Consider the following 12,278-nt stretch of genomic DNA (forward strand, 5'->3'; position numbering starts at 1 on the left):
GATAGAGTCTCACAATTGTCCAATTTGTTAAAAAAATTAAAAAATAGACTATTTTAATTAGACAGTGAAAGGATATAATAGAGTGATTGTATGTGAAGAATCAGCAAACTGAATTTTAGATATTAATAAGTTATTCAACACAGAATAGAGAAGTAAGAAGATACAAAAAGTAAAGGGACATTAAGAGACATTAGGAATAGAGTAAAAAGAAGAACCTACTCTATCATGCTCCTGAGTTTTGGAAAGAGTGAAAAGAGATATTTAGAATTGATAGAAAAATATTTAGAGAAAATCCACGATGAATAAAAAGAGGTATTCTTAAAAAGATCCCCAAGCAATCATCTATTTTTCCACATGGGCGTTTTTGTGAGTTGAGGGGAGATGGTGTTTGGGGATCTGGGCCAGAAAGGCAGAATTAACGCTTAGTTGACAAAGTGCAGCCAGGGGGGAAATGATCTCCACCTCCAGATATTTGCCTGAAAAACAGAGATAAGTTAAAGGCCTAGTGAATCTAGCTCAAAAGATGGGAATGGAGTTAAATTGTTTTAAAAATCTTATTTTTTTGAGATTGTGGTAAAAGTATCAATTTAAAGTGGACTGTAAAACATCAAGGGTGCATTTTTTAAAAATTATTTTTTAACCATATGACTTTCTTCTTATGCCTTGATACTGATTAAACACCTGTCTGCATACATCAGCCTTTCTTTAAAAAATTAATTGTGATATTCAACAAGGGCCCAAAGTCCACCAAATGGGGGAAAAGACAGTCTTTTGAAAAAATGGTGCTGACAAAACTTGATATCCATCTGCAAAAAAGTGAAATAGGACCCATACCTCACATTATACATAAAAATTAATGCAAAATGGATCAAAGACCTAAATATAAAACCAAAAACTATAAAGATCATAAGAGAAAAAATAGAATCAATGCCAGATTAAAGATTAGTCCAGAGGATTAATGGGCCACAACTACCACGGCCCCCACCAGGCTGAGTCCAGCACAACTAGATCGTGGGCAGCTATACCACTGACTGCTCTGACAGAGCTCACAGTAGAGGGTCCCAGACACAGCTAGAGAAAAATGTAGAACAAAATTCTAACTCACAAATAAGACCAGAATTATTGGCCTGGCAGACTGGAGAAAACCCAAGAGTATTGCTCCTGGACACCCTTTTAACTCAGTAATGAAGTCACTCCTGAGGTTCACTCTTCAGCCGAAGATTAGACAGGCCCTAAAACAAAACGAGAATAAAGTGGCACACCAGCCCAGGGCAAAGAGTAGAAGACAGGAGGGGACAGGAAAGCTGATAATGAGAAACCCAAGGTCGAGAAGGGGGAATGTCGACGTGTCTGGGATTGTTAACCAATGTCACAAAACAATACGCGTGCTAATTGTTTAATGAGAAGCTAGTTTGTTCTGTAAAACTTCATCTAAAGTACAATGATTTAAAAAAAGGACGAAAACCCTATAGGTAAGTTCTACTCTGTCACACGGAGTTGTTATGAGTAGGAATCGACAGCACCTAACAACAGCAGCAATATAGTATAAGAAAAATAAAGCAATGTATTATTGATGCTGAGATCTTGAATGCAAAATTTCAGATATAAACTTTCAACAAAAATCTCAATGAAATGCACAAATTACATGTATACATATATATGTATACATACATATATAACATACTTACATAAAAAAAACACATATATAAAAACTACTGTGATAAAATATATTTAACAAAAATTCGCAGTCTGAGTCGTTTTTAAGAGTAAAATTCAGTGACAGTGATTACATCACAATGTTGTACAACTGTTACACTATTTCCAAAATTTTCCATCATCTCAAACAGAAACTCTGTATCCACTAAGCAAAAACCCTCCAGTTTCCCCTCCTTCCAGCTTCCGGTCACCTCTAATCTATTCTTTGTCCCTATGAATTTGCCAGTTCTATATTTCATGTCAGTGAAATCGTATTTTTCCTCTTTGTCTGGCTTATTTCACTTAGCATAATGTTTTCAAGGCTCATCCATGTCATAACATGTATCAAAATTTCTTTTTTATGGCTGTATAGTATTCCATTGTGTGTATACTACGTTTTGTTTATCCATTCATCTATTGAGGGACACTTGTTTTTTTCCACCTTTTATCTAATGCACATAAAGCTGCTATGAGCATTGGTCTACAAGTATCTGTCTGAGAGCTTTTTTTCTTTTTTTATGGTTATTCCATTTTAACTTTTGAGAAACAGAAAAACTGTTTCCCACAGTTGCATCCCATTTTACATTTCCACCAGCAACACACAAGAGTTCCAGTTTCTCCACATTCTTCCTGATATTTATGCTCGAATTTTTTGACAACAGCCGTTATACTAGGTGTGAAGTGCTATCTCATTATGATTTCGATTTGTATTTACCTAATGAGTACTGATGTTGAGCATCTTTTCACATGCTTATTGGCCATTTCTATATCCTTTGGAGAAATACCTATTCAAGTACTTTGCTCATTTTTCAATTAGACTGCTTGTCTTTTTTTTTTTTAATTTTTATTGCGCTTTAAGTGAAAGTTTACAAATCAAGTCAGTCTCTCACACAAAAACTTATATACGCCTTGCTACATACTCCCAACTGCTCTTCCACTAATGAGACAGACCATCCCTCCCTCCACTCTCTCTTTTCATGGCCATTTCCCCAGCTTCTAACCCCCTCTACCCTTCCATCTCCCCTCCAGGCAGGAGATGCCAACATAGTCTCAAGTGTCCACCTGATCCAAGAAGCTCACTCCTCACCAGCATCCCACTCCAACCCATTGTCCAGTCCAATCCATGTCTGAAGAGTTGGCTTCGTGAATGGTTTCTGTCCCAGGCCAACAGAAGGTCTGGGGGCCATGACCACTGGGGTGCTTCTAGTCTCAGTCAGACCATTAAGTCTGGTATTTTTATGAGAATTTGGGGTGTGTATCCCCCTGCCATCCTGCTCCCTCAAGGGTTCTCTGTTATGTTCCCTGTCATGGCACTCATCTGTTCTAGCCAGGAACCATCTAGTTCTTCTGGTCTCAGACTGATGTAGTCTCTGGTTTATGTGGCCCTTTCTAATTACCTTGTGTCCTTGGTATTTTTCTTTCTCCTTTGCTCCAGGTGGGCTGAGACCAACTGATGCATCTTAGATGGCTGTTTGCTAGCTTTTAAGACCCCAGATGCCACTTTTCAAAGTGGGATGCAGAATATTTTCTTAATAGATTTTATTATGCCAATTGACTTAGATGTCCCCTAAAACTATGGTCCCCAAGCCCCTTCCCCTGCTACGCTGGCCTTCATTCAGTTTATTCAGGAAACTTCTTTGGTTTTGGTTTAGTCCAGTCGTGCTGACCTCTCCTGTATTGTGTGTTGTCTTTACCTTCGCCTAAAGTAGTTCTTATCTACTATCAATTTAGTGAATACCCCTCTCCTTTCTCGCTCCCTCCCACCTCTCATAACCATCAAAGAATATTGTCTTCTCTGTTTAAACTATTTCTGGAGTTCTTATAATAGTGGTCTTATATGATATTTGTCCTTTTGCAACTGACTAATTTCACTCAGCATAATGCCTTCCAGGTTCCTCCATGTTATGAAATGTTTCACAGATTCATCACTGTTCTTTATCGATCCATAGTATTCCATTGCGTGCATATACCATAATTTATTTATCCATTCATCAATTGATGGGCACCTTGATTGCTTCCAACTTTTTGCCATTGTAAACAGTGCTGCAGTGAACATGGCTGTGCATATATCTGTTCGTGTAAAGGCTCTTATTTCTCTAAAAAAAAAAAAATAGGATATATATATTCCAAGGAGTGGGATTGCTGGATCCTATGGTAGTTCTATTTCTAGCTTTCTAAGGAAGCTCCAAATCTATTTCCAAATTGGTTATACCATTTTACATTCCCACCAGCAGTGTATAAGTGTTCCAATCTCTCCACAACCTCTCCAACATTTATTATTTTGTGTTTTTTGGATTAATGGCAGCCTTGGTGGACTGAGATGGAATCTCATTGTAGTTCTGATTTGCATTTCTCTAAGGGGCAATGATCATGAGCATTTCCTCATATATCTGTTAGCTACCTGAATGTCTTCTTTAGTGAACTGTCTGTTCATATCTTTGTCCATTTTTTAATTGGGTTATTTGTCTTTTTGTAGTTGAGTTTTTGCAGTATCCTGTAGATTTTAGAGATCAGGCGCTGATCAGATATGTCATAGCTAAAAACGTTTTTCCCAGACTCTAGGTAATCTTTTGACTCTTTTGGTGAAGTCTTTGGATGAGCATAGGTGTTTGATTTTTAGGAGCTCCCAGGTATCTAAATTTTCTCCTGCATTGTTAGTAATGTTTTCTATACTGTTTATGCCATGTATTAGGGCCCCTAACATTGTCCCTATTTGTTCTCCCATGATCTTTATCATTTTAGATTTTATATTTAGGTCTTTGATCCATTTTGAGCTAATTTTTGTGCATGGTGTGAGGTATGGGTCTTCTTTCATTTTTTTTGGAGGTGGATATCCAGTTATGCCATCACCATTTGTTAAAAAGACTTTCTTTTCCCCATTTAACTGTTTTGAGGTCTTTGTCAAATACCAACTGCTAATGTGTGCATGGATTTATGTCTGGATTCTCACTTCTGTTCCTTTTGTCTATGTATCTGTTGTTGTAGCAGTACCAGGCTGTATTGACTACTGTGGTGGTATAATAGGTTCTAAAACGAGGTAGAGTGAGGCCTCCCACTTTGTTCTTCTTTTTCAGTAATGCTTTACTTATCTGGGGCCTCTTGCCCTTCCATATAAAGTTGGTGATTTGTTTCTCCATCTCATAAAAAATGTCGTTGGAATTTGAACCACAAAAATGTATAGATCGCTTTTGATAATAAACATTTTTATAATGTTGTCTTCCTATCCATGAGCAAGGTATGTTTTTCCGCTTATGTATGTCTGTTTTGATTTCTCACAGAAGTGTTTCGTAGTTTTGTTTGTATAAATCTTTTACATCTCTGGTAAGATTTATTCCTAAGTATTTTATCTTCTTGGGGGCTACTGTAAATGGTATTGATTTGGTGATTTCCTCTTTGAAGTTCTTTTTGTTGGTATAGACGAATCCAAATTATTTTTGTATGTTTATCATCTATCCTGATACTCTGCTGAAGTCTTCTATTAGTTTCAGTTGTTTTCTTGAGGATTCCTTAGAGTTTTCTGTGTATAAGATCGAGTCATCTGCAAATAGAGATAATTTTACTTCTTCCTTGCCAATCTGGATGCCCTTTATTTCTTTATCTTGTCTAACTGCTCTGGCTAGGACCTCCAGCAGTATGTTGAATAAGAGTGGTGATAAAGGGCATCCTTGTCTGGTTCCTATTCTTAAGGGAAATACTCTCAGGCTGTCTTCATTTAGGATGATGTTGGCTATTGGTTTTGTGTAAATGCCCTTTATTATGTTGAGGAATTTTCCTTCTATTCCTATTTTGCTGAGAGTTTTTATTATGAATGGGAGTTGAACTTTGTCAAATGGCTTTTCTGCATCAATTGATAAAATCAGGTGATTCTTATTTTATTTATATGATGGCTTACATTTCTTGTTTTTCTAATATTGAAACATCCCTGCATACCTGGTATAATTCCCACTTGGTCATGGTGAATTATTTTTTTGATATGTTGTTAAATTCTATTGGCTAGAATTTTGTTGAGGATTTTCTGCATCTGTGTTCATGAGGGATACAGGTCTGTAATTTTCTTTTTTTGTGCTGTCTTTAGCTGGCTATAGTGTCAGGGATATGCTGGCTTCATAGAATGTGTTTGGAAGTATTCTGTCCTTTTCTATGCTCTGAAATACCTTTAGTAGTAGTGGTGTTAACACTTCTCTGAAATTTTGGTATAACTCTGCAGTGGAGCCCTCTGGGTCAGGGCTTTGTTTTTGTCCAGAGTTTTTTGATTACCTTTTCAATCTCTTCTTTTGTTATGGGTCTATTTAGTTGTTCTGCCTCTGTTTGTGTTAGTTTAGGTAGGTAGTGTGTTTCTAGGAATTCATCCATTTCTTCTAGGTTTTCAAAGTTGTTTGAGTATAGTTTTTCATAGTAATCTGATACAATTCTTTTAATTTCAGTTGGGTCTGTTGTAATATCGCCTACCTCATTTCTTATTTGGGTTATTTGCTTGCTCTCCTGTTTTTCTCTTGTCAGTTTAGCCAATGGTTTACCAATTTCATTGATTTAAAAAAAAAAAAAAACAGCTTTTAGTCTTGTTAATTCTTTCCATTGTTTTTCTGTTTTCTATTTCATTTAGTTCTGCTCTAATTTTTACTATTTGTTTACTTCTGATGCCCGAGGGTTTTGATTGTTGTTTTCTTTCTATTTGTTCAAGTTGTAGGGGTAATTCCTTGATTTTGGCCCTTTCTTCTTTTTGGATGTCTGCATTTATTGATATAAATTGACCCCTAAGCACTGCTTTTGCTGTGTCCCAAAGGTTCTCATAGGAAGTGATTTCAATCTCATTAGTTTCAAGGAATTTCTTTATTCCATCCTCAATGTCTTCTCTAATCCAGTCCTTTTTGAGGGCGGTATTGTTCAATTTCCAAGTGTTTGGTTTCTTTTCCCTGGTTTTTCTGTTATTCATTTCTACTTTTATGGCCTTATGGTCAGAGAAGATGCTTTGTAATACTTCATCGTTTTGGATTCTGCTAAGGCTTGCTTTATGACCTAATATGTGGTCTATTCTAGAGAATGTTCCATGTGCACTAGAAAAGAAAGTATACTGGTTGCTCTTGGGTTTAGTGTTTTGAATTTTTCTATGAGGTCAACTTGGTTGATTGTGGCACTTAGATCTTCTGTGTCTTTATTGAGCTTCTTTCTGCATGTCCTGCCCTTCACCGAAAATGGTGTGTTGAATTCTCCTACTATTATTGTGGAGCTGTCCATCTCACTTTTCAAAGGTGATAAAGTTTGCTTTATGTATCTTGTACCCCTGTCATTGGGTGCATAAATATTTAATATGGCTATATCCTCCTGTTATATTGTCCCTTTAATCATTATATAGTGTCTTTCCTTATCCTTTATGATGGATTTAACTTTAAAGTCTATATTGTCAGAAATTAATATTGCCACTCCTGCCTGTTTTTGATTGCTGTTTGCTTGATATATTTTTTGCATCCTTTGAGTTTTAGTTTGTGTACCTAAGTCTAAGGCATGTCTCTTGTAGGCAGCATATAGACGGATCACGTTTTTTAATGCATTCTGCCACTCCCATTATTGGTGTATTTATCCATTTACATTCATCGTAATTATGGATAGGTATGAATTTATTGCTATCATTTTGATGTCTTTTTTTGTGTTGTTGACAGTTTCACTTTTCCCACTCAATTTTTTGTGCTGGGTAGATTATCTGTATATATTTCCCTTTCCTCATATTTGTTGTTGTTGATATTGTTCCTGCTGAGTCCATATTTTTTTCTTATATTTTACTTTGATGTGTAGGATGGCTTGTCTTCTTTTTGGTTTCCTTGTTATTTACCCCTATTTTTCTAAATTTAAACCTCAGTTTTTATTTCTTTCTATTGCCTTGTCTTCCTCTCCATATGAAAGATCTATGACTACATTTCTTAGTCCTTCTTTATTGTTTTAATGTTGTCTTCTTTTACATGATAACATCGCTGTTTCCCTGTTTCAAGTGTTTTTATCTTGATTTATTTCTGTGATTTCCCTGTCTGGGTTGACATCTGATTGCTCTGCCCAGTATTCTAGTCTTGGGCTGATACCTGATATTACTGATTTTCTAACCAAAGAAATCCCTTTAGTATTTCTTGTAGTTTTGGTTTGTTTTTTTTACAAATTCTCTAAACTTGTGTTTATCTGGAAATGTCCTAATTTCACCTTCATATTTGAGAGACAGTTTTGCTGGATATATGAGTCTTTGCTGGCAATTTTTTTTACTCCAATTTTATATATAAGTCATCCCATTGCCTTCTTGCCTGCATGCTTCCTGCCGAGTAGTCTGAGCTTATTCTTATTGACTCTCCTTTGTAGGTGACTTTTCGTTTATCCCTAGATGCTCTTAAAATTCTCTCTTTGTCTCTGGTTTTGGCAAATTTGCTGAGTTTCTTTTAAAATTTGCCTTATGTGGAGTTCGATGAGCATCTTGGGTAGATATCTTCTCATTTTTCACCATAAAGGGGAAGTTTTCTCCCAGTAAATCTTCAATAATTCTCTCTGTATTTCTGTTACCCCTCTCTGCTCTGGAACTCCAATCACGCATAGTTTATTTCTCTTAATAGAGTGTCACATGATTCTTAAGTTTTCTTCATTTTTTTTAATTGTTTTGTCTGATTTTTCTTCAAATATAGTAGTGCCGAGTGCTTTATCTTCAAGTTCACAAATTCAGCCTTCCACTTGCTCAAATTTGCTCCTCTGACTTTCTATTGAGTTGTCTAATTCTGTAATTTTATTGTTAATCTCCTGAATTTTTTATTGCTGTCTGCCTATAGATTTTTCCAGCTTATTAATTTTTTCATTAAGATCCTGAATAACCTTTTAATTTCTTCAGCCGCTTTATCTCTGCATTACTTGGCTTATTCTGCACATTGCCTGATTTCCTTCCTGATGTCTTGAAGGGTTCTGTTTATCAATCTCTTGTATTCCGCCTTCTTTAATTCCAGGAAGGCACTTTCATCTAGAAGATCCCTTGATTCTTTGTTTTGAGAATTTGTTGAGGCGATCATGGTCTGTTTCTTTATGTGACTTGATATTGACTGTTGTCTCTGTCCCAACTATAAGTTATTGTATTAGTTTATTTTATGTTTTCTTACAGTATCCTAGCTTCTTGCTTTGTTTTGTTTTGATATGCTCAGATGGGTTGCTTGAGTGAGCTAGCTTGATTATTTTCACCTTTGGACCTCTGACTTCCTGTCCCTAGATGGCTAGAGCTATTATCAGGTATACCAGTCTAGGAGTCCATTCACTTTTCTTGTATGAATTAAGCTCAGGTGTCCAGGTAGCTGATCAACAAGTGTGTGGGACATGATCTTTCCTATAGTCTTAAAGGGGCATGGGTGATTGGTGTAGGTACTAGTATCTGATCACAGCAGGGCATCACACTCTGAACAATGCAGGTGGTTGAGAATCATCCCCCAAGTGTCTCTGAGGAAAGCTTGTCCCTGTGCCCTAGAGTGTACAGGTGGGTGAGTTCTGCAGACAGACCATTGTTTTTGGCCGTAAGGACTGAGAGGTACCAGTTATCCTTGGACCCCTGTCCCAGGTGGCTGGGTGACCTGAGTGAAGCCACCAGTTCTTAGGCACCTGATGTGGGTAGGTGAGGGCCCTGTTTAATAGGCAAAGCAGTGTGAAACATCAAACTCCCAACTCTCCACTGCACAGCTGAAATGGTTGTAGTCGGCCAACAAGGGCTTATTCTCCGGAAATAGGCCCACACATGTCCATGCAAGGTTTCTCAGTAACCTTATCTTCTTTGATGATATTTTCCTCAAACTTCACAGACTAAACATTGTGTCATTTTTTTTCTACTTTATCAATTATTTGGAAAATAACATTTATTCTTCTTCTTATGGATATAGTTCATACTTATCATAGAGGTCTTAGAAAGTAAAAGAAAAAGAATTTATAAATTAAAATTATGCCAAATCTGAAAATCTAAAATGAGAATTTATATGTATATTATTTAAGAAAACTAAAATTATATTCTCATAGATGCTTGTGTACTTGTATTTTTTACTTAATATAATATTCATGAAAATGTAAAATACAATCACTTGCCAGAATTCACAATCCTCTCTCGTGTATGTGGGCATTTTCTCTTAGTCTGTTTAAATTTTAGCTTATGCTACAAAAACATTTTATATTTTTAAATAGAATATCTGCTCAGACACAGAATTAAATAGATAATTGAGTGTGTAATCCAACCTTTATTTTAAAATTTCAGTTAAGCATTAATAAATATTAAGACTATGTATAACAAACAATACTGAAAGAATCTCTTATTACTTGTGGGAGCCCTGGTGGCACAGTGGCTTGACTGCTAACCAAAAGGTCAGCAGTTTGAATTCACCAGCCATTCCTTGGAAGCCCTATGGGGTAGCTCTACTTAGTCCTATTGGGTTGCTGTGAGTCAGAATTGAGTCAATGGCAACAGATTTTTTTTTTTTTTTTAGTGGGATGGCTGAGAATCAAAGTTGAAAATTATGTTCATATCTTGTGGAATTAAGTTTTTGTTTTTTTTTTACTTTTCCTATTCTCTTAATGAAAACTAAGATATTGATTGGAAAAGTATGTGCAGCTAATAAATGGAATGACAACATGTAGGAAAAAACAGTGGACATACAACATTTCCAAAGATTCTGAAACATTTCTCATTTGTAGGATAAAACTAATGATTTCCTTCATGCTTCACCATATGCTCTTGCTATTTAGACAATGACAAGTAGAATTCAGCATGGCCTGTAGGAAAAAAATACAAAGTCAAACTTGGAGAACTTTATTGTTGTAAGATGGAGTAGACAAAGATGTGAGAAATTGATGTTACTTATGGAGGTCATTCTGATTGCTGTAAAAATTTAAACTTGCCTGACTGGAAATATGTATGAAAACGAGACCTTATTTTGAATGCTAGCAGTGCAAATCGGGTGATAAAGTTAAAACATGCTGCAATGAAACTATATAAGAATGTGAAGAATGTGAGGAAAAGAATGAAAGCATTTATAAAAAATAAAGTAAAAGTCACCTAAAGTGACTTTACATATGAAAAAAATACAAAACTTAGCCAACTATAAAGAGGAAGCTTACAACAGACCAATAGTTATGCATGAAACAACTAGAAAAAGAAAATCTGTTTAAAATTTTTATTTAAAAAAAAAAAAACCTCTTTAAAGGCAATCGGCAACTGTTGAAATTAATAAGGCTCAAATGACCAAGATCAGAGAGAAAAGGGAACCTCAGGATGTGAGCTAACATTATACTTCTTTCTTCAGTTAGTTTATTCATTTGTGGCTCATCTCTGAACAGAGGATTCAGGCAGGTGCACAATGCTAAAAGGAAGAAAAATTAGCTGCATTAAGGTATGTTGTTGTTAGGTGCCGTTGAGTCACTTCCGACTCATAGTGACCCTATGGACAACAGAACAAAACACTGCCCGGTCCTGCGCCATCCTTACAATAGTTGTTATGCTTGAGCTCATTGTTGCAGCCTCTGTGTCAATCCACCTTGTTGAGGGTCTTCCTCTTTTCCACTGACCCTGTACTCTGCCAAGCATGATGTCCTTCTCCAGTCCCTGTAGAAGGTATTAAGGTATAAGTCTTTTAATCTGGAGAAAGTCACTAAAAAAATAAAACTAATCTGGAATCTTCTATACAGAAAAAAATTCTGTTTTATGCAAGTGAAAGCCATGAAGCATAAAAGTATTAAAACATAGGAAAATCGGAGTCTACAAAACTTTAATTACAATAAATATAAAACCCCAAATCAAATATGTTGCCATCTAGTCAATTCCAACACATAGAGACCCTGTAGGACAGAGTAGAACTGCCCCAAAGGGTTTCCAAGCATTGCCTGGTAGATTCAAAATGCTGAAATTCTGGTTAGCAGCCATAGCTCTTAACCACTACATCACCAGGGTTCCCACAATAAATATAAATGGGTGAAACTATTGATTAGGTTAAATAAATATACCAGGCATTGCTTTAGGTTGTCTATAAGAAACTGATTTAAACAATAGGATTAAGAATTTAATTGAATATGTACCCAACATATATAGATTATTCAGTCTGAGTACGCATAGAATACTCCCACAAAACAAGGTTATACATCTCAAGTGAAAAATCAAGAAATATGATAGAATAAACACCTTATCAGCATGCACCTGTCAGTTTCTCATACTGTGGTGGTTTGTGTGCAGATGTGATGTTGGACGATGTGCCACCGGTATTTAAAACACCAGCAGGCTCACCCTTGGTGGACAGGTTTCAGCGGAGTTTCCAAATTAAGACAGATTAGGAAGAAGGACCTGGTGACCTACTTCTGAAAAAATTGGCCAGTGAAAACCTTGGAAAGCAATGGAATATTGTCTGGTACAGTGCTAAAAGATGACCCCCTCAGGTTAGAAGCCAACCATACCAAACCTGTTGCCTTTGAGTTGTTTCCGACTCACAGTGACCCTGCAGGACAGAGAAGGACTAGCCCATCAAGCTTCCAAGGAGCAGCTGGTGGATTTGAATTGCCAATCTTTTGGTTAGCAGAAAAGCTACTAATCATTGAGCCACCAG

Source organism: Elephas maximus, chromosome 13 (assembly GCF_024166365.1).
Source record: "Elephas maximus indicus isolate mEleMax1 chromosome 13, mEleMax1 primary haplotype, whole genome shotgun sequence".
NCBI lineage: Eukaryota > Metazoa > Chordata > Mammalia > Proboscidea > Elephantidae > Elephas > Elephas maximus.